The sequence below is a fragment of the Choloepus didactylus genome, chromosome 25, assembly GCF_015220235.1.
Source record: "Choloepus didactylus isolate mChoDid1 chromosome 25, mChoDid1.pri, whole genome shotgun sequence".
Taxonomy (NCBI): domain Eukaryota; kingdom Metazoa; phylum Chordata; class Mammalia; order Pilosa; family Megalonychidae; genus Choloepus; species Choloepus didactylus.
In genome coordinates this window covers 9,679,013-9,700,698 of record NC_051331.1, presented here as the reverse complement: position 1 = coordinate 9,700,698, position 21,686 = coordinate 9,679,013, and the positions used below count along the sequence as shown (strand labels likewise).

The window sequence follows — 21,686 nt, the reverse complement described above, 5'->3', positions numbered from 1 at the left end:
GAGGAGTACAGGAACATAGTTTATGTGAAGTTAAGTTGGCATCAAAGCGAAACAAGATTGTTATGTATTTAAGGGGTTAATTTTAAGCCCCACAGTAAACACAAATTACCAGAGAATATGACCATAGAGATGAAAAGTAGAGTATGGGTTAAGAGAAATGGGGGAAGGGGCAATGGGGAGTTAAGGAATGAGTGTAGGCTTGCTGTTTGAGGTGAAGGGAAATTTCTAGCAATGGATGGTGGGAAAGAGATAGCATTACAACATTCCAAATGTGATTAATCCAATAATGGAATGCTAGGGAGGGGGTGGAATGGGAAGATTATGTTTCCACAATTGAGGAAAAATAAAAAGTCTAAATAGATGACAACTGAATGCCAAGGATGACCCTGGATGGGATCTGAGGATGGAGGACAGGAGGCTCAAAGGGACACAGTTGAGACATAAGGGAAAAAAAAGAAATATAGAATGTAAGCTTTGTAACAATGTTGAATCTCTTGTACTTCCTAGCTGCATTTAATGGGATTGCATAAAAGAATGTTCTTGTTCATGGGAACTGCATATGTGAATTATAGTGTTTGTTCCAGAATGTGTGCAGCGAGCTCTCATACGTTCAGAAGACAGAGCAATAGATGATGGATGATAGGGAGGGAGGGAGGGAGGGAAAGAAATAGTGGTGTGACAGCATGTTAAAATTGGTGGATTGGGTTATCAGCGGAGTGGGGTCAGGGTATGCTGGAGTTCTGTGTATGGGGTTTCTATTGTTTTTGCAACCGTTCCTATAACTTTGAATTTATTTCAACATAAAAAAAATTAAAGCAAATTGTGCAGGCTGAAAGGAAGGGACACTAAACAACTGACTGAAATGACATGAAGAAACCAAGATTTCCAGTAAAGATAACAAGGTAAACAGAAATACCAACTACTGTATTTTTGATTTGTAACACCACTATTTACTTCCTATAAGATCTAAAATACATAAACTGTAATCATAAATCACTGGTTTTGGACTCAGTGTAAAATGTGTAATTTTTGACCAGAACTACATAAAGGTGGGGGAATGGAGGTGTATAGGAACATAGTTTGTGTGTCCTACTGAAGTTAAGTTAGTATCAAAGAAAACAAGATCGTCATAGATTTAAGATGTTAAATTTGAACCCCATGGTAAACACAAAGAAAGTATCAGAGAATATGACCATAGAGATGAAAAGTAGAGAATGGGTTAACAAGAAGTGGGGAAAGGGGCAATGGGGAGTTAAGCAATGAGTGTAGGGTTTCTTTTTGGGGTGAAGGGAAATTTCTAGTAATGGATGGTGGGACATTCTAAATGTGACAAATGCCAGTAATGGAATGCTAGGGAGGGTTTGGAATGGGAAGATTTAGGCTGTATATATGTTTTCACAATTGAAAAAAAGAAGAAGACAGACTAAATAGATAATGACAAATGCCAAGGATGATCCTGGATGGGATCTGAGGATGGAGGAGTGGTGGTTCAAAGGGACACAGCTGGGACATGAGAAAAAAAAAGGAAATATTGAATGGAAGCTTTGTATCTATGTTGAATTTACTGAACTTCTTATCTGTGCTTAATGGCATTGCATAAAAGAATGTTCTTGTTCATGGGAAATGTACATGTGTATAATATTGTTTGTTCAAGGATATGTGCAGCTTACTCTCATGTTCAGAAGACAGAGCAATAGATGGATGATAGGGAGGGAGGGAAGGAGGGAAAGAAAGAAATGGTTGTGTCACAGGATGTTAAATTTGGTGGATTGGGGTATTGTGGGAGGGGGTTTGGGGTATGCTGGAGTTCTGTGTATGGGGTATGTGCTGTTTTTGCAACTGTTCCTGTAAGTCTGAATTTATTTCAAAATAAAATTTAAAAAAAAGAAATCAATCAGGATCTACAGAAATGGAAGAACATACCATGCTCATGGACTGGAAGACTAAATAGAACTAAGATGTTAATTCTACTAAACTGATTTATAGATTTAATGCACTCTATTCTGGAGTTATCATGGTTATCTCTAAATTCTGAGGTGCTGAGCTCTGTGTGTATAACCTGGTCAGTCTCTGGAACTTTGGGTATCTGTGTGTGACACCTGAAACCCAGAGCTAGAGCTCAGTAGCTATGAATGTATTACCTCATACAGCAACTCTGAGGCTGAAGAAGAGTTGAGACTTCAATTAGAGATATGAATGAAGTGTATCTGGTTAGGATTAAGACAAATCTGACCAAAGGTAAAAGGATGGTATTGACTGTGTTTTAAAAATGCCAACTTTTCATGAGACCAAGGGAAGAGATATTTATTTCATGCAGAAACTACATTTTCTGCAGCACAGTAAATATTTTGACTTCTATGGTCAGTTTATTCAAATACCATAGTTACATGGAACTTGGAATGGGAGGTGAGATCTGGTGGGTTTTTATGGGTTGGTGTGTAATCCCAATGCATTCCAGAGTAATTTCAGCAGAGAATAAAAATAGAAATGTGAACCCCCTTGAGGAACTGAGGAAAAATGCAGAAGTGTTAGACTTCCTCACCTGGGTTATTACTGATCTTCTGACAAATTTTGAGGACTAAATTTACTAGGATGAGCCCTTGATCTTGGGGCTTGCCCTTATGAAGTTTGTTACTGCAAGGGAGTTTTAAGCCTATTTATGACTGCCTGGAGAACCTCTTTCTTGCTGAGATGTGGCTGTCTCTAAGACCACTTGGCAGGTGAAGTCACTGCCCTCCCCCTTATATTGGACATTACTCCCTAGGATGGGCTTGGACCTGGCAACTTCATAATGGCAATAGTGTGATTGCATAGAAGTTCTACTATTAAAAGGAATAACTTGAAAGCACCTGGGATGGTTTATTAGTTTCAGAGGATTCTCTTCTTCCTTGTTTCTCTTTAGAGGGAAAATGGCAAATTTAAAAAGAGATTCTAGCCTGAAACACAATTGTTTGCCTGCATAGCAAAAATCTCTCTTCTTTTTCTTCACATCACTATTCTTAACCATGGCATTAAAAGGAAAATGCTTTTAAAGTCTTAGAAACATCCAATAGTAAAAACTATAAGAATTTTAAAAAATTCATTCATATTCATATAATTCTCCAAAAGTATTAAAATGGCTGTCTATATTTGAGTGTTTTTCTTAACAAATGTGTTTTGCTACCATCATAGCTAAACCTGAAATCAACTAACTTGATCATTTAGATCTGCAGAATAGGGAGAATAACTGGTTCATTGACTATTTTTGTAGAAAGTATTACTTTTTATTTTATAAGTAATATTCATTGGAAGTGGTGAAAGGATAAAATACTAATTGTAGTTCATGTTACTTTAAAACTGAAATGTTCATTTCTGGATCTTTCTCACCATGTAACTTAAAGAAGTCAAGGTTTAATTTCCTTTGTAATTTTGCTTTTTGTCCTTGATATTTTGTATAGATATAGTCTTTTGTATTGAACAGGTGAGTGTCCATTATTCTGCTAGCTTTTAGTATTGTGCTGTCCAACCTGTAGGAGTGAGACATATAAATAAAATTCAGAAGAAAATTAGGGATAGGATTGGCCATAAAATAAACTATTTCAGCTAAATCATAATTGTGTTAATATCTGGGTGTTTCCACATCTCAACATTGTTAAATATGCTCTTCATTTGTATTTATTGAAAGGCTGTAAGCCACAAGCCCAGTGTCACAAAATTTTTAGTATTTTACTCAAAGTTAATTCCAGTGATTAAAACTCACAAGATTCACAATTAATAGTTCTTGCATGTTTTACATTTTAAAGATAAAAATGTAAAACATGCATTTTTCTAGTTGATAAAAACCTCAACTAGAGGTTTTACTTTGTAAACATTATAGAGTAGGAGAAGCCATAAACCATTAAACTTTTATTTTTTGTTAAAATAAAAGTTTAGTATTAATATAGAGAGTTTATAAAATGGAAATTGTCACAATAATGTGCAGTTTGTCTCTCTCTCAAAGTCTGTTAAATTGGGGTGGAAGGCACTGTAATTAAAGCTCTACCCAAAGAATTGTTATAAAATGTCTTCCTTCATTATTTAAATGGCATGTTATTGGAAAACCCAAATGTCTTTTCTGGATAAATTATAATTCCTTTCCACAGGTGCATGTGAATAGAAATATAAGCTATCACAAATTATGTCTAAAGTAAGTACTTATTTGTATATTTTCTTGAAAACAAAAAGAAAAATAACTCTTTATACAGTTCAAATACAAGTCTACACTGTTTTTCATGAACAGATTCTCATAGTTATCAATAAGTTTAAGAACACCCTTACTATTTTAATGCAATTAAATGGCTATATATTTTTCCTCATACAACTTCAAAAATTGTTCAATAAAATACTTGGTGATTTAAAAAAAAAATGTGTTGAACCTCATGGAAGCCAGTGAAGAGGACATAGAGGGCACAAAGCATATAGATTCATTAGCTGCAGTGCTGCTGATACTATCTTTTATACAAAATTTTACAACACTCTCCAAAGAAGGGAGATTTCACTGGAAAATATGAAATGGAAGTTGTATTAATGAACGTCACAGTTTTCTTCAAACTGGTATGCAAAGAAGCAAACAGCACAGAGCATTATTTATGACATAAAGAAAACTTACATCTCAATTTAAAATTATATGGAGATAGGATCTATTATCAAATAATTCTACCTAACAATGTATACTATTTTAACTGTCAAGTATTAAATATTGGACATTAAGTAAAAATGGGAACTCCACTCAGTTTAATAGAATGCATCAAACTTACACCCACATTAGTCAAGAATGTTCTGAATTATATTATTTAGAACCTAGAGGATGTGAAGAAAGAGATTATCTTATTAGTGACAGATTAATCTACATTAACCTTGTGGCAATAAAACTGAGTAAATGTCCAGTAACTGGAAAAGCAGTTTTATCTCCTTACTTAGAATTCATTCCTTTAAAGAATGGCAGTTATGTGCTTATGTCTGATAATACACACTATAATATATCTCCATATAAATCCTCAATTATCACTGTCTATGACACAGTAACATTGTTTGAAAAAATGTTAAAGAAGCATTTGCCCAGAGAGCAAAAGGTAGTTTTGGGTAATATTCAAATACCCAAAATACAACTGAGGTTACCACACCTGGTTGGAATCATAGTTAAGCTAAAAAAGATTAATGTCAAGGTCACTGACACATGGGCTAGCACTGAAGAGCAGACAGAAGACACAAAATCTGACCTTCTCAAACTGGATTTACATGAAGCAGATTCTCCACAGTGGATCAAGCAATTAGGAGAAGCATCAGAGGATGCCTGGTCTGCTGCTGCCTCAGCCACAAAAATAATAGCCACTTTTGTGAGTATCACTACCAAAGGTATCTTTGGTGGAATAATTGATACATTAACATATACTAAGACCATAGTCATCCTAATAATTATTAGTATATTTATAGTATTATTTTTAAGATTCTGATATGGCTTCCAAATTCTTGGGAAAAGAAGGAACAGTAAGTGACCATGGAGAAGAACAAAAGAAATACTGGATTTACAGCATCTTCATAAAAACTTACAAGGCCTTAGTAGTGAAGAATATAAGTGAAAACTTCAATCTGCTCTATTAACACTGTATGCTCCTCATACAGTTATAGAAAATATTTGTCCTATGATATTGATCCAAATTCTGAGTGCTTCCTTACAATAAAAATGGAATACAGCACCAGGTTACTATTCAAGAGTTAAAGATATGCTTAATAAATTGTCATGATGTACGTTTTGCCTTGCCATCACTTATTCCTTCCATTAAGAGCTCTAAGATAACCAAGGACACCCAACCAGGCACCAAGCTTGGCAAACAAGCAGGAATGGCACCTGATACTGAGCCTATATATCCCAGCACCAACTCTGTTTCCTCTGCTGAACAAGCTAACACATCTGCTGACCATTCTGATCTGCCAGAACACCTATGCAGCCAAGGAGGAGATCCTGTATCCTTCACCATGGAGGAGATCTTCCAGGATGACAGTCTCAACAGCCTTCAACTCACCATGGCTTGGGGATGTAGTAATGACATTGACCCCACATGGAACTTTGATTTTTCTTTGCTGTAAAAATCCCACTTTCTGTGGTGGAAAGTTTAAATCTAAATGTAATCTTAAACAATGTTTTGCTGTATAATGTAATCACTGCTACTGGAAATTCCCCAAAGAGGGGAACAAAGCAATTATATGGCATTTGAATTTTGATTACCCTGAATTAGATAAACCAATAACATAATACTGTAAATGTCTTTTAGATTTCAGTGTATAAGAAGTCTACTATGAGAACATATGAATAAAGCAGTTTCTATTTTGAATATGAGGACTAACAACCCTAATCAAATACATCCTACCAAAAGGTAGAGCAAATTTCTGAAAGGGAAGAATTTCACAGATCAGTGTTGATTAGCCCTTATGGAATAAACACAGGAGAACAAGGAGAGTCAGATATTAAGCAATTTAATGATGGAATGAGTTATACAGAATTAGGAGACAGAAATGAGGAGAGGGTATCAGCATAATATCTTTACTAAAGAATCTGATAATGAGAACACTGATTCCTTCTATGTGGCTCTCAAATACCACCTGATGTTTTCTGCTCTGATAGTGAAGAAACAGTCCTTTTGTTATAGAAGCACATTTAACAGAAATTTAACCTGAAGACACTCAAGTACAATTTCCAACTGACAATGATTTGGAGACAGATGATTCATATCCTTCAAGTCCTATATTAGAAGATTATACTGAAGAAGAAGCTAAACAGTTAAAAAAAAGTGTGACTATATTCAGGAATGCAGAAAATCTCCATCTTCTTAGATATAGATAGCATGTAATCACCTGGTCCTCTGAAAAACAGGATGGGCTGCAGGTGTTACTTTAAAAATAGATAAATCACACATAATGTAGCATGGTTGAATAGAGTCCAAATCAAATGTATGTTTATCAATATGAAGTAATGGCTAAACTAGTCATAGAATAAATTGAGAAAAACATATTAACTTGTTAGAGACAAATTATAGTAATGTTTTCTAATTTTTAGACTTTATATAAGTAAAAGTATGTTACATTGCTCTCAAAGAAATCAGAGCTTAATTAGTAAAAATATTGTCAGGAGAGTTTTACAGGCATTCAAGGCTAAGTGTCTGATAATGTGGATACCCTCCTTTGATTTTTAACCATTGTTGGATTAAGTCAGTTGGCTTCATGAGTCACTCATGCTCATGAAGCACCATTTAATGTAAAAACAGAATGACTTAATTAAGGGTACACTAAATCAAGATGCTATAAATTTTTTGTAATTCAAACAACGGGGAGCTCTCTGATCTCAAGTCCACTTCCATCTGGAGGAGTGTGGGCTCCCAGGCTTGGTTGTGTATAAATTAATTTAACATTGTAAATTCATTTCTTTTACTTTAAGTGCTCCTTTAGTAAAAAAAAAAAAAAAAAAAAAAAAAAAAAATGTGTTAAAGGTGGAAAAAATGAATCAAATACCTAAATATAAGGGCCAGAACTATAAAACTCCTAGAAGAAAATGTAGGGAAGCTTCTTTAGGAACTTGTCTTTGGCAATGGTTATTAAATTTTACATTCCAAGCGCAAGCAACAAAAGAAAAAATAGATAAATGGGACCCCATCAAAATTGAAAACTTTGTGTATCAAAGGACTTTATGAGAAAAGTAAAGACAACCTACTCAGTGGGAGAATATATTTGGAAACTACATATGTGATAAGGATTTAATATTTAGAATATATAAAGCAATCCTGCAACTCAACCATAAAAATCAACTCAATTTAAAACTGGGCAAAAACTTGAAGAAATATGTCTCGAAATAGGATACAGGCTTAAAAAGTACAAGAAAAGATGCTCTATATCACTCACTATTAGAGAAATCCAAACAAAAACACAATGAGGTACAAGTTCACCCACTTTGAATTCCTGCCCTTAAAAAAAACAGAAAATTACAAGTGTTGGACAGGATGTGGAAAAGTAAGAACACTCATTCTTTGCTGCTGGGAATGGGAAATGGTACAGTCTCTGGAGAAGTCAGTTTGATGAATCCTCAGAAAGCTCAGCATATGCACTACAGGTATATACCCCCAAAGAATTCAAAAGAGAGGCTCCAGTAGACATTTCCATATAATACCCATAAATAGCATATTCACAATTTCCCAGAGGGAGAAGCACACCAAGCATCATTCAACAACTTATGAATGGACAATGTGGTATATATACACAATGAATATTAAGCAGCCATAAAAAGAAATGGACTTCTGATACATATGAAAATATTGATGAACCTCGAAGACATGTTATGTGAAATAAACCAGATACAAAAGGACAAATATTGTAGGAACTTTCTGATATGAAACAATTAGAACAAGCAAGCTCAGAATCCAAATCCAGAATAATAGGGGATGTAGAGGGCTCAGGAATAGGGAATTAATGATTAAATTATACAGAGCTTCTATTTGACATGATGGAAAAGTTTGGATAATGAATGGTGATAAAAGCAGCACAACATTGTGAACATAATAGCAGTGAATTATATATTTGAATGTGATTAAAAGAGGGAAATTCTAGGTTGTCTACATGTTACAAGGATAAACATAAAAAACCTAAAACATGGGACTGTATAACACAAACAGTGAACCCTAAAGTAAACCATCAACTGTGCATAATAGAATAATTAAAATGTTCTTTTGTCAATTATAACACGCAAATTGGAGTAAAACATTCACTGCTTGCAAGTGATTTGATTCTATATGTTGAAAACCCAGAAAAACCTACAGCAAAGCTACCAGAACTAATCAATGATTACAGCAAAGCAGCAGGCTACAAAATCAACATGCAAACATCTGGCGTTCCTATAAATAGGTAATGTGCAACAAGAGGAGAAAATCAAGAAAGAAAATTCCATTTACAATAGCAACCAAAAGAATCAAGTATTTAGGAATAAACTTAACCAAGGTCAAAAAGACATATATAGAGAAAACCACAAGAAACTGCTAAAAGAAATCAAACAGGACCTAAAAAAATGGAAGAACACATTGAGTTCATGGATTGGAAGACTGAATATAGTCATGAAGACAATTCTACCTAAATTGATTTAGAGATTCAATGAAATACCAATTAAGACCCCAACAACATACTTAACAGAAATAAAAATAAAATAACCAAATTTATTTGGAATGGCAAGGTGCCCCGAATAGCAAAAACATCTTGAGAAAGAGGAATGAAGAGTAGCGTCTCACACTACCTGACTTTGAAACCTAATACAAAGCTACAGTGGTCAAAACAGCATGGAACTGGCATAAGGACAGATACACTGACCAATGGAACTGAATTGAGTGTTCAGAAATAGACCTTCACATCTATGGACAACTGATCTTTCATAAGACAGTCAAGCCAAAGCACATGGAACAGAGATGCCACTTCAAGAGATGGTGTTTGGAGAATTGGATATCCATTTCCAAAAGAATGAAAGAGGATTCCTATTTCACATTTTATACAAAAATTAAATGACGCAGATAACGAGAAGGGGCAAGATGGCAGCATAGAGAGGAGTGGAAGCTAAGTAGTCCCCCTGGAACAACTAAAAAAACCAGAAACAACTAGTAAATAATCCAGAATAACTGCGGGGGGACAAACAGGACCATCCACTCATCATACACCAACCTGAATTGGGAGGAATGCCCGAGGACACGGCATAAAATCTGTAAGTAAAACCTGCGGAACCAAGTCCTGAGACACCCTCCCCCATAGCCCGAGCTGCGGAGCCGCATGGTGCCAGAGAGAAGCTCTCTCCCAGCAAGCGAATATAGCTCAGCTGAGCTCCAACTGGGGCTTTAAGTAGCGAGTATGAACTGCTCACTACAGGTACGCATCCCAAAAAAACAGACAGAGGCTTTGGGTGACGACTGACCTGGGAGAGCCGGAGGGTCGCCTTGGACTGGATCTGAAGGGCACTATCTGTTTCTTTTTCGGCTCAGTGGAGAAAGCCCCAGTCATTTTCAGTTTCCAGGGCTGTGACTCTGGGAAGGGTGGAGACACCACAAGCACAGCGAGACCATTGAAATGCTATTCCACCTGAGGGGTCTGTCTTCTCTAGGAGGAAAGGGGTGGGGCCCTTTCCATTCAGAACCAGACCCCAGAGCCTGGGGGAACACGGCCATACCTCCTCACACCAGTCAAGAATCATAGGCTAACAGGTATCACCTGCTGGGCAGAAAAGCACAGTGACCTGAGGCATCAAGGGGTGGAGAAATTTTCTAAGACACCTGCAGGAAACCAGATACTGAATATTTCTTCCCTCTGGGACCTGAGCCTGTTCTGGTCTGGGAAAACCTGATTTGGATAACGAAGGAAACCATACCTAGACAACAGAAAATTACAACCTACACTAAGAAAAACAAAGTTATGGCCCAGTCAAAGGAACAAACATACACTTCAACTGAGATACAGGAATTTAAACAACTAATGCTAAATCAATTCAAAAAGTTTAGAGAAGATATTGCAAAAGAGATAGAGGCTGTAAAGGAAGCACTGGACATGTATACGGCAGAAATCAAAAGTTCAAAAAACCTACTAGTAGAATCTATGGAAATGAAAGGCACAACACAAGAGATGAAAGACACAATGGAAACATACAACAGCAGATCTCAAGAGGCAGAAGAAAACACTCAGGAACTGGAGAACAAAACACCTGAAAGCCTACACGCAAAGGAGCAGATGGAGAAAAGAATGAAAAAATATGAGCAATGTCTCCAGAAACTCAAGGATGAAACAAAGTACAATAATGTACGTATCATTGGTGTCCCAGAAGAAGAAGAGAAGGGAAAGGGGGCAGAAGCAATAATAGAGGAAATAATTAATCAAAATTTCCCATCTCTTATGAAAGACATAAAATTACAGATCCAAGAAGTGCAGCATACTCCAAACAGAAGAGATATGAATAGGCCTACACCAAGACACTTAATAATCAGATTATCAAATGTCAAAGACAAAGAGAGAATCCTGAAAGCAGCAAGAGAAAAGCGATCCATGACATACAAAGGAAGCTTAATAAGACTATGTGCGGATCTCTCAGCAGAAACCATGGAGGCAAGAAGGAAGTGGTGTGATATATTTAAGATACTGAAAGAGAAAAACCACCAACCAAGAATCCTGTTTCCAGCAAAGCTGTCCTTCAAATATGAGGGAGAACTCACAATATTTTCTGACAAACAGACAATGAGAGTCTTTGTGAACAAGACACCTGTCCTACAGGAAATACTAAAGGGAGCACTACAGGGTGATAGTAGACAGGAGTGCGTGGTTTGGAACACAATTTTGGGAGATGGTAGCACAACAATGTAAGTACACTGAACAAAGAAAACTATGAATATGGTTGAGAGAGGAAGGTGGGGAGAATGTGAGAAACCACAAGAAAGGAAGAAAGATAACGACTGGGACTGTGTAACTTGGTGAAATCTAGAGTATTCAACAATTGTGATAAAATGTACAAATATGTTCTTTTACGAGGGAGAACAAGCAAATGTCAACCTTGTAAGGTGTTAAAAATGGGGAGGCATTGGGGGAGGGATGTGATCAACATAAACTAGAGACTATAACTAATAGAATCATTGTATTATGCTTCCTTTAATGTAACAAAGGTGATATACCAAGGTGAATGCAGATAAGAGGGGGGGATAGGGGAGGCATGTTAGACACTTGACATTGGTGGTATTGTCTGATTCTTTATTTTACTTTCATTTAAGGTTATTTTTCCTTTTGCTGCTTCCTAGCTGTCTTTTTTTTTCCTCTTTCTTTTTCCTCTCTACCTTCTTTGACTCTCCCTCCTGCCTTGTGGAAGAAATGTAGATGCTCTTATATAGATAATGGTGAAAGTGGTGAATACATAAATGTATGACCATGCAGAAAACCATCGATTATTTACTTGGGATGGAATGTATGGTGAGTGAACAAAACCATATTAAAAAAAATGGGTTGATGACAAAACCTCGAGGGCAATATACTGAGTGAAATAAGCCAGACACATTAGGACAATTCTTGCAGGGTCTCACTGATAGGAACTAATTATAATACGTAAACTCATAGACATGAAATATAAGCTACCAAGATATAGGACGAGGCTTAAGAATGGGGAGTGGTTGCTTAGTATGAGCAGAATGTTCAATTAGGATGAACTTAAATGTTTGGAAATGAACAGGGGTGTTGGTAGCAAGATGTGAGAACAACTAACAGCACGGAATGGTGTGTTAATGAGGTGGAAAGGGGAAGCTCAGAGTCATATATGTCACCAGAAGGAAAGTTGGAGGTCAAAAGACGGGAATGAATAAAACTGAATCCTATGGTGGGCAATGTCCATGATCAACTGTACAAATACTAGAAATCACTTCCATGAACCAGAACAAATGTATGACAATACAATTAGAAGTTAATAATAGAGGGGCATATAGGGAAGAACTATATACCTATTACAAACTATATACTACAGTTTCTAGTATTTCAACATTCTTTTATAAACAGTAACAAATGTACTATATCAATACTAGGAGTCAACAATTGAGGAGGGTTGGTTAGGGATAGGGGAGGATTAGAGTTTCCTTTTCTTTTTTTTTTTTTTTTTTCATCTTTCACTTTATTTCTTGTCTGGAGTAATGAAAAGTTTCTAAAAATTGAACAAAAATTAAGTGTGATGGATGCACAGCTGTATAAGGGTACCCAGGGGCAAGTGATTGTACACTTTGGATCTTTGGATAATTGTATGGTATCTGAACAATCTCAATAAAAATGAAAAAAAAAATTAACTGAAAATGGATCAAAGACCTAAACCTTAGTTCTAAGACCATAAGACTCTTAGAAGAAAATGTAAGGCAATGTCTTAAAGATCTTGTGACAGCAGGTGGTTTCCTAGATCTTACACCCAAAGTACAAGCAACCAAATAACAAATATACAAATGGGATGTCCTCAAAATTAAACACTTTTGTACATCAAAGGACTGTCAGAAAAGGAAAAAGGCAGCCTATGAAATGGGAGAAAATATTTAGAAACCACATATCCAAATTGTTTTTGTATCATTGTTGCAACTTTCTTATAAGTTTGAAATAATTTAAAAATATAAAATTAAAAAAAGAAATGTACTCATGAACATTCATATATTTATCTCTTGTATTTGGTCATGGGTTAGAATTTCTCTAGGGCATGTCTGGGTGAGAATTGTACTTTCAGAAACCTAGTATTTCTATGAGATGATTCAATGTGTTTTCCATGACAATTAAACTTATTTTACACACCCTGCAGAAGACTATAAGAGTTCCTATTGTGCCACATCTTTGCCAGCACTTGAAAACATCATACCTTTTTACAAGGGAAGTGGCTGTCACCAGAGCCAGAACCTTCACCACCACAGCCTTCAGAGCCTGGGCACCTCAGAGCTGCCACCGCACCAACCCCTGCCCCACCATGCCATCTGAGAAGGCCTTCAAGCAGCACCACACCATTGAAGAGTAAATGTGCACCTCCTCTGCAAGCAGCACCCCACCAAAATCTTGATGATACTAGAAAGATACAAGGGTGAGAAGCAGCTTCCTGTACTGGATAAAACCAAGTTCCTTGTACCAGATCATGTCAACATGAATGAACTAATCAAAATAATTAGATGTTGCCTGCATCTGAATGCAAACCAGGCCTTCTTCCTGCTGGTGAATGGCACAGCATGGTGAGGGTCTCCACACCCACCTCAGAAGTTTATGAGAGTGTGAAGGATGAGGACAGCTTCCTGTACATTGTCTACACTTCTCAGGAGATGCTTGAAGTGAAACTTGTGTAGGCTGGCAGAAGCATCTCTCCTAGAATTTTTAAAACCCTTACACCAAGGCAAAAAAAAAGGATGTTATCAATTCAGCTTTGATCAGTCATCTAACCACAGGTCATCCAGACAGTAGTGTCCCTACCTAGGAGTTGTAGGAAGTTGTATTTGTATTTCCAGAAGAAAAACAGTTCCAAATGAGCACATTCAGCTTTGGAAAACATTACTATTTAATCTAGGGTATCTTGTTTTCAAATTTTAAAAGTTTTAAAATAAAACACTTTACCTTTTAAATTGCCAATAAAAGAGAACTTCAAGTTATGTTAATGCACTTTTCTCCCCAGTAGGAACTTGCAATTCAAGCAGTAATGAAAGGTGTTCAGGGAGGCATTGCCCCCTCTTTAGGTTCAGAACCTGCTGATTAGGGAGGCGGGGCAAGATGGCGGACTGGTGAGCTGTATGTTTTAGTTACTCCTCCAGGAAAGTAGGTAGAAAGCCAGGAACTGCGTGGACTGGACACCACAGAGCAATCTGACTTTGGGCATACTTCATACAACACTCATGAAAACGTGGAACTGCTGAGATCAGCGAAATCTGTAAGTTTTTGCGGCCAGGGGACCCGCGCCCCTCCCTGCCAGGCTCAGTCCCGGGGGAGGAGGGGCTGTCAGCTCCGGGAAGGAGAAGGGAGAACGGCAGTGGCAGCCCTTATCAGAATCTCATTCTACTGATCCAAACTCCAACCATAGATAGACTGAGACCAGACACCAGAGAATCTGAGAGCAGCCAGCCCAGCAGAGAGGAGACAGGCATAGAAAAAAAAACAACACGAAAAACTCCAAAATAAAAGCGGAGGATTTTTGGAGTTCTGGTGAACATAGAAAGGGGAAGGGCCCTGAGGCGCATAAGCAAATCCCGAAGAAAAGCTGATCTCTCTGCCCTGTGGACCTTTCCTTAATGGCCCTGGCTGCTTTGTCTGTTAGCATTTCAATAACCCATTAGATCGCTGAGGAGGGCCTTTTTTTTTTTTTATTTTTTTTTTTTATTATTATTATTTTTTTTTTTATCCCTTTTTCTTTTTCTAAAACAATCACTCTAAGAAGCCCAATACAGAAAGCTTCAAAGACTTGCAATTTGGGCAGGTCAAGTCAAGAGCAGAACTAGGAGAGCTCTGAGACAAAACGCAATAATCCAGAGGCTGAGAAAATTCACTAAACACCACAACTTCCCAAGAAAAGGGGGGTGTCCGCCCACAGCCATCATCCTGGTGGAGAGGAAACACTCCTGCCCATCGGCAGCCCCATAGCCCAGAACTGCCCCACACAACCCAGTGTGACGGAAGTGCTTCAAATAACAGGCACACACCACAAAACTGGGCGTGGACATTAGCCTTCCCTGCAACCTCAGCTGATTGTCCCAGAGTTGGGAAGGTGGAGCAGTGTGAATTAACAAAGCCCCATTCAGCCATCATTTCAGCAGACTGGGAGCCTCCCTACACAGCCCAGCAGTCCAGAACTGCCCTGGGGGGATGGCACTCACCTGTGACATAGCACAGTCATCCCTCAACAGAGGACCCGGGGTGCACGGCCTGGAAGAGGGGCCCACTTGCAAGTCTCAGGAGCCATATGCCAATACCAAGGACTTGTGGGTCAGTGGCAGAGACAAACTGTGGCAGGACTGAACTGAAGGATTAGACTATTGCAGCAGCTTTAAAACTCTAGGATCACCAGGGAGATTTGATTGTTAGAGCCACCCCCCCCGACTGCCCAGAAACACGCCCCATATACAGGGCAGGCAACACCAACTACACACGCAATCTTGGTACACCAATTGGACCCCACAAGACTCACTACCCCACTCACCACAAAGGCTAAGCAGGGGAGAACTGGCTTGTGGAGAACAGGTGGCTCGTGGACGCCACCTGCTGGTTAGTTAGAGAAAGTGTACTCCACGAAGCTGTAGATCTGATAAATTAGACATAAGGACTTCAATTGGTCTACAAATCCTAAAAGAACCCTATCAAGTTCAGCAAATGCCACGAAGCCAAAAACAACAGAAAATTATAAAGCATATGAAAAAACCAGACGATATGGATAACCCAAGCCCAAGCACCCAAATCAAAAGATCAGAAGACACACAGCACCTAGAGCAGCTACTCAAATAACTAAAGATGAACAAAGAGACCATAGTACGGGAGACAAAGGAAATCAAGAAGACCCTAGAAGAGCATAAAGAAGACATTGCAAGACTAAATAAAAAAATGGATGATCTTATGGAAATTAAAGAAACTGCTGACCAAATTACAAAGATTCTGGACATTCATAGTACAAGACTAGAGGAAGTTGAACAACGAATCAGTGACCTCGAAGATGACAGAATGGAAAATGAAAGCATAAAAGAAAGAATGGGGAAAAAAATTGAAAAAATCGAAATAGACCTCAGGGATATGATAGATACTATGAAACGTCCAAATATAAGACTCATTGGTGTCCCAGAAGGGGAAGAAAAGGGTAAAGGTCTAGGAAGAGTATTCAAAGAAATTGTTGGGGAAAACTTCCCAAATCTTCTAAACAACATAAATACACAAATCATAAATGCTCAGCGAACTCCAAATAGAATAAATCCAAATAAACCCACTCCGAGACATATTCTGATCACACTGTCAAACACAGAAGAGAAGGAGCAAGTTCTGAAAGCAGCAAGAGAAAAGCAATTCACCACATACAAAGGAAACAGCATAAGACTAAGTAGTGACTACTCAGCAGCCACCATGGAGATGAGAAGGCAGTGGCATGATATATTTAAAATTCTGAGTGAGAAAAATTTCCAGCCAAGAATACTTTATCCAGCAAAGCTGTCCTTCAAATTTGAGGGAGAGCTTAAATTTTTCACAGACAAACAAATGCTGAGAGAATTTGCTAACAAGAGACCTGCCCTACTGGAGATACTAAAGGGAGCCCTACAGACAGAGAAACAAAGAAAGGACAGAGAGACTTGGAGAAAGGTTCAGTACTAAAGAGATTTGGTATGGGTACAATAAAGGATATTAATAGAGAGAGGGGAAAAATATGACAAACATAAAACAAAGGATAAGAGGGGAGATTCAAGAAATGCCTTCACAGTTATAACGTTGAATGCAAATGGATTAAACTCCCCAATTAAAAGATACAGATTTGCAGAATGGATCAAAAAAAAAAAAATGAACCAGCAATATGTTGCATACAAGAGACTCATCTTAGACACAGGGACACAAAGAAACTGAAAGTGAAAGGATGGAAAAAAATATTTCATGCAAGCTACAGCCAAAAGAAAGCAGGTGTAGCAATATTAATCTCAGATAAAATAGACTTTAAATGCAGGGATGTTTTGAGAGACAAAGAAGGCCACTACATACTAATAAAACGGGCAGTTCAACAAGAAGAAATAACAATTGTAAATGCCTATGCACCCAATCAAGGTGCCACAAAATACATGAGAGAAACATTGGCAAAACTAAAGGAAGCAATTGATGTTTCCACAATAATTGTGGGAGACTTCAACACATCACTGTCTCCTATAGATAGATCAACCAGACAGAAGACCAATAAGGAAACTGAAAACCTAAACAATCTGATAAATGAATTAGATTTAACAGACATATACACGACATTACAACCCAAATCACCAGGATGCACATACTTTTCTAGTGCTCATGGAAATTTCTCCAGAATAGATCATATGCTGGGACATAAAACAAGCCTCAATAAATTTAAAAAGATTGAAATTATTCAAAGCACATTCTCTGACCACAATGGAATACAATTAGAAGTCAATAACCATCAGAGACTTAGAAAATTCACAAATACCTGGAGGTTAAACAACACACTCCTAATCAGTGGGTTAACGAAGAAATAGCAAGAGAAATTGCTAAATATATAGAGACGAATGAAAATGAGAACACAACATACCAAAACCTATGGGATGCGGCAAAAGCAGTGCTAAGGGGGAAATTTATAGCACTAAACGCGTATATTAAAAAGGAAGAAAGAACCAAAATCAAAGAACTAATGGATCAACTGAAGAAGCTAGAAAATGAACAGCAAACCAATCCTAAACCAAGTAGAAGAAAAGAAATAACAAGGATTAAAGCAGAAATAAATGACATAGAGAACAAAAAATCAATAGAGAGGATAAATAGCACCAAAAGTTGGTTCTTTGAGAAGATCAACAAGATTGACAAGCCCCTAGCTAGACTGACAAAATCAAAATGAGGGAAGACCCATATAAACAAAATAATGAATAAAAAAGGTGAGATAACTGCAGATCCTGAAGAAATTAAGAAAATTATAAGAGGATATTATGAACAACTATATGGCAACAAACTGGATAATGTAGAAGAAATGGACAATTTCCTGGAAACATATGAACAACCTAGACTGACCAGAGAAGAAATAGAAAACCTCAACCAACCCATCACAAGCAAAGAGATCCAATCAGTCATCAAAAAGCTTCCCACAAATAAATGCCCAGGGCCAGATGGCTTCACAGGGAAATTCTACCAAACTTTCCAGAAAGAACTGACACCAATCTTACTCAAACTCTTTCAAAACATGGAAGAAAATGGAACACTACCTAACTCATTTTATGAGGCTAACATCAATCTAATACCAAAACCAGGCAAAGATGCTACAAAAAAGGAAAACTACCGGCCAATCTCCCTAATGAATATAGATGCAAAAATCCTCAACAAAATACTTGCAAATCGTATCCAAAGACACATTAAAAAAATCATACACCATGACCAAGTGGGGTTCATTCCAGGCATGCAAGGATGGTTCAACATAAGAAAATCAATCAATGTATTACAACACATTAACAAGTCAAAAGGGAAAAATCAATTGATCATCTCAATAGATGCTGAAAAAGCATTTGACAAAATCCAACATCCCTTTTTGATAAAAACACTACCTCACCCCCTACACAAAAATTAACTCAAAATGGACCAAAGATCCCAATATAAAAGAAAGTACCATAAAACTCCTAGAAGATAATGTAGGAAAACATCTTCAAGACCTTGTATTAGGCGGACACTTCCTAGACTTTACACCCAAAGCACAAGCAACAAAAGAGAAAATAGATAAATGGGAACTCCTCAAGCTTAGAAGTTTCTGCACCTCAAAGGAATTTCTCAAAAAGGTAAAGAGGCAGCCAACTCAATGGGAAAAAATTTTTGGAAACCATGTATCTGACAAAAGACTGATATCTTGCATATATAAAGAAATCCTACAACTCAATGACAATAGTACAGTCGGCGCAATTATAAAATGGGCAAAAGATATGAAAAGACAGTTCTCTGAAGAGGAAATACAAATGGCCAAGAAACACATGAAAAAATGTTCAGCTTCACTAGCTATTAGAGAGATGCAAATTAAGACCACAATGAGATACCATCTAATACCGGTTAGAATGGCTGCCATTAAACAAACAGGAAACTACAAATGCTGGAGGTGATGTGGAAAAATTGGAACACTTATTCACTGTTGTTGGGACTGTATAATGGTTCAGCCACTCTGGAAGTCAGTCTGGCAGTTCCTTAGAAAACTAGATATAGAGTTACCATTCGATCCAGCGATTGCACTTCTCGGTATATACCCGGAAGATCGGAAAGCAGTGACACGAACAGATATCTGCACGCCAATGTTCATAGCAGCATTATTCACAATTGCCAAGAGATGGAAACAACCCAAACGTCCTTCAACAGATGAGTGGATAAATAAAATGTGGTATATACACACGATGGAATACTACACGGCAGTAAGAAGGAACGATCTCGTGAAACATATGACAACATGGATGAACCTTGAAGACATAATGCTGAGCGAAATAAGCCAGGCACAAAAAGAGAAATATTATATGCTACCACTAATGTGAACTTTGAAAAATGTAAAACAAATGGCTGATAATGTAGAATGTAGGGGAACTAGCAATAGAGAGCAATTAAGGAAGGGGGAACAATAATCCAAGAAGAACAGATAAATTATTTAACGTTCTGGGGATGTCCAGGAATGACTATGGTCTGTTAATTTCTGATGGATATAGTAGGAGCAAGTTCACAGAAATGTTGCTATATTAGGTAACTTTCTTGGGGTAAAGTAGGAACATGTTGGAAGTTAAGCAGTTATCTTAGGTTAGTTGTCTTTTTCTTACTCCCTTGTTATGGTCTCTTTGAAATGTTCTTTTATTGTATGTTTGTTTTCTTTTTAACTTTTTTTTCATACAGTTGATTTAAAAAAGAAGGGAAAGTTAAAAAAAATAAAAAAAATATATGTAGTGCCCCCTTGAGGAGCCTGTGGAGAATGCAGGGGTATTCGCCTACCCCACCTCCATGGTTGCTAACATGACCACAGACATAGGGAACTGGTGGTTTGATGGGCTGAGCCCTCTACCACAGGTTTTACCCTTGGGAAGACGGTTGCTGCAAAGGAGAGGCTAGGCCTCCCTATGGTTGTGCCTAAGAGCCTCCTCCCGAATGCCTCTTTGTTGCTCAGATGTGGCCCTGTCTCTCTAGCTAAGCCAACTTGAAAGGTGAAATCACTGCCCTCCCCCCTACGTGGGATCAGACACCCAGGGGAGTGAATCTCCCTGGCAACGTGGAATATGACTCCCGGGGAGGAATGTAGACCTGGCATCGTGGGACGCAGAACATCTTCTTGACCAAAAGGGGGATGTGAAAGGAAATGAAATAAGCTTCAGTGGCAGAGAGATTCCAAAATGAGCCGAGAGGTCACTCTGGTGGGCACTCTTACGTACACTTTAGACAACCCTCTTTAGGTTCTAAAGAATTGGGGTAGCTGGTGGTGGATACCTGAAACTATCAAACTACAACCCAGAACCCATGAATCTCGAAGACAGTTGTATAAAAATGTAGCTTATGAGGGGTGACAAAGGGATTGGGAAAGCCATAAGGACCACACTCCACTTTGTCTAGTTTATGGATGGATGAGTAGAAAAATAGGGGAAGGAAACAAACAGACAAAGGTACCCAGTGTTCTTTTTTACTTCAATTGCTCTTTTTCACTCTAATTATTATTCTTGTTATTTTTGTGTGTGTGCTAATGAAGGTGTCAGGGATTGATTTGGGTGATGAATGTACCACTATGTAATGGTACTGTAAACAATCGAAAGTATGATTTGTTTTGTATGACTGCGTGGTATGTGAATATATCTCAATAAAATGAAGATTAAAAAAAAAAAAAAAGAAGAACCTGCTGACTGTACGGAAGGTGACCCGTGGGCTAGAGACACCTCACAGGAAGCTCTTGAAACATGTGTGGTCGTGCATAACCCCCCAGAGAGTGATTTGCCATCATAGTTGGTGCAAAGCTGGATGCATGGGGAGTATGAAAACAACTCCAACTCTGAACTGCAGGTCAATGTGCCTGGCTCCTAACAGGACATCAGCCAAGTCAGGGCTCCTGCAGCTGTAGGAAGTTTCATAAGAACAGTGAGCTGCTGCTGCTTGGTTTGTTCTCTAGACAATTATTTGCAGAAAACACCATGGCTTTGAAGGAATCTTGAATAACTTAGAAATTTGATCTGTCTTCTAAAAACACGAAGAGAAAAATGAGTGGCATTTCTTATTTTGGATTTTCTCTGAGACCTCAAACTAGTGCCTGATTTGCTAAATAAACAAGCAGTTGTATTACTTTCCTAAGGACAGTGGTAGAAACTAAAACTCAAGCACCAAACTTCAGACGTATGCCCTTCTACCTTTAGGCTTAAAACTATAGTTGATTCATGTTATCTGTTGAGTGAACCTAAAATATGTTATTAACTATTTCTCACATTTTTTTAAGAGTACTTATC

The 21,686-nt window shown here is 37.7% G+C and overlaps 2 protein-coding genes and 1 pseudogene across 6 annotated transcripts in view; 2 read left to right on the top strand and 1 right to left on the bottom strand.

Annotated features, from left to right (window-relative positions):
• Positions 1–21,686, bottom strand: part of LOC119520540 (zinc finger protein 596-like) — a 344,477-nt gene that overhangs the window by 55,851 nt on the left and 266,940 nt on the right. The gene's annotated exons all lie outside the window — the stretch shown is intronic.
• LOC119520537 (zinc finger protein 596-like) overlaps positions 1–21,686 on the top strand; it is an 803,197-nt gene that overhangs the window by 626,296 nt on the left and 155,215 nt on the right. The gene's annotated exons all lie outside the window — the stretch shown is intronic.
• On the top strand, positions 13,499–13,865 carry LOC119520493 (annotated as a pseudogene).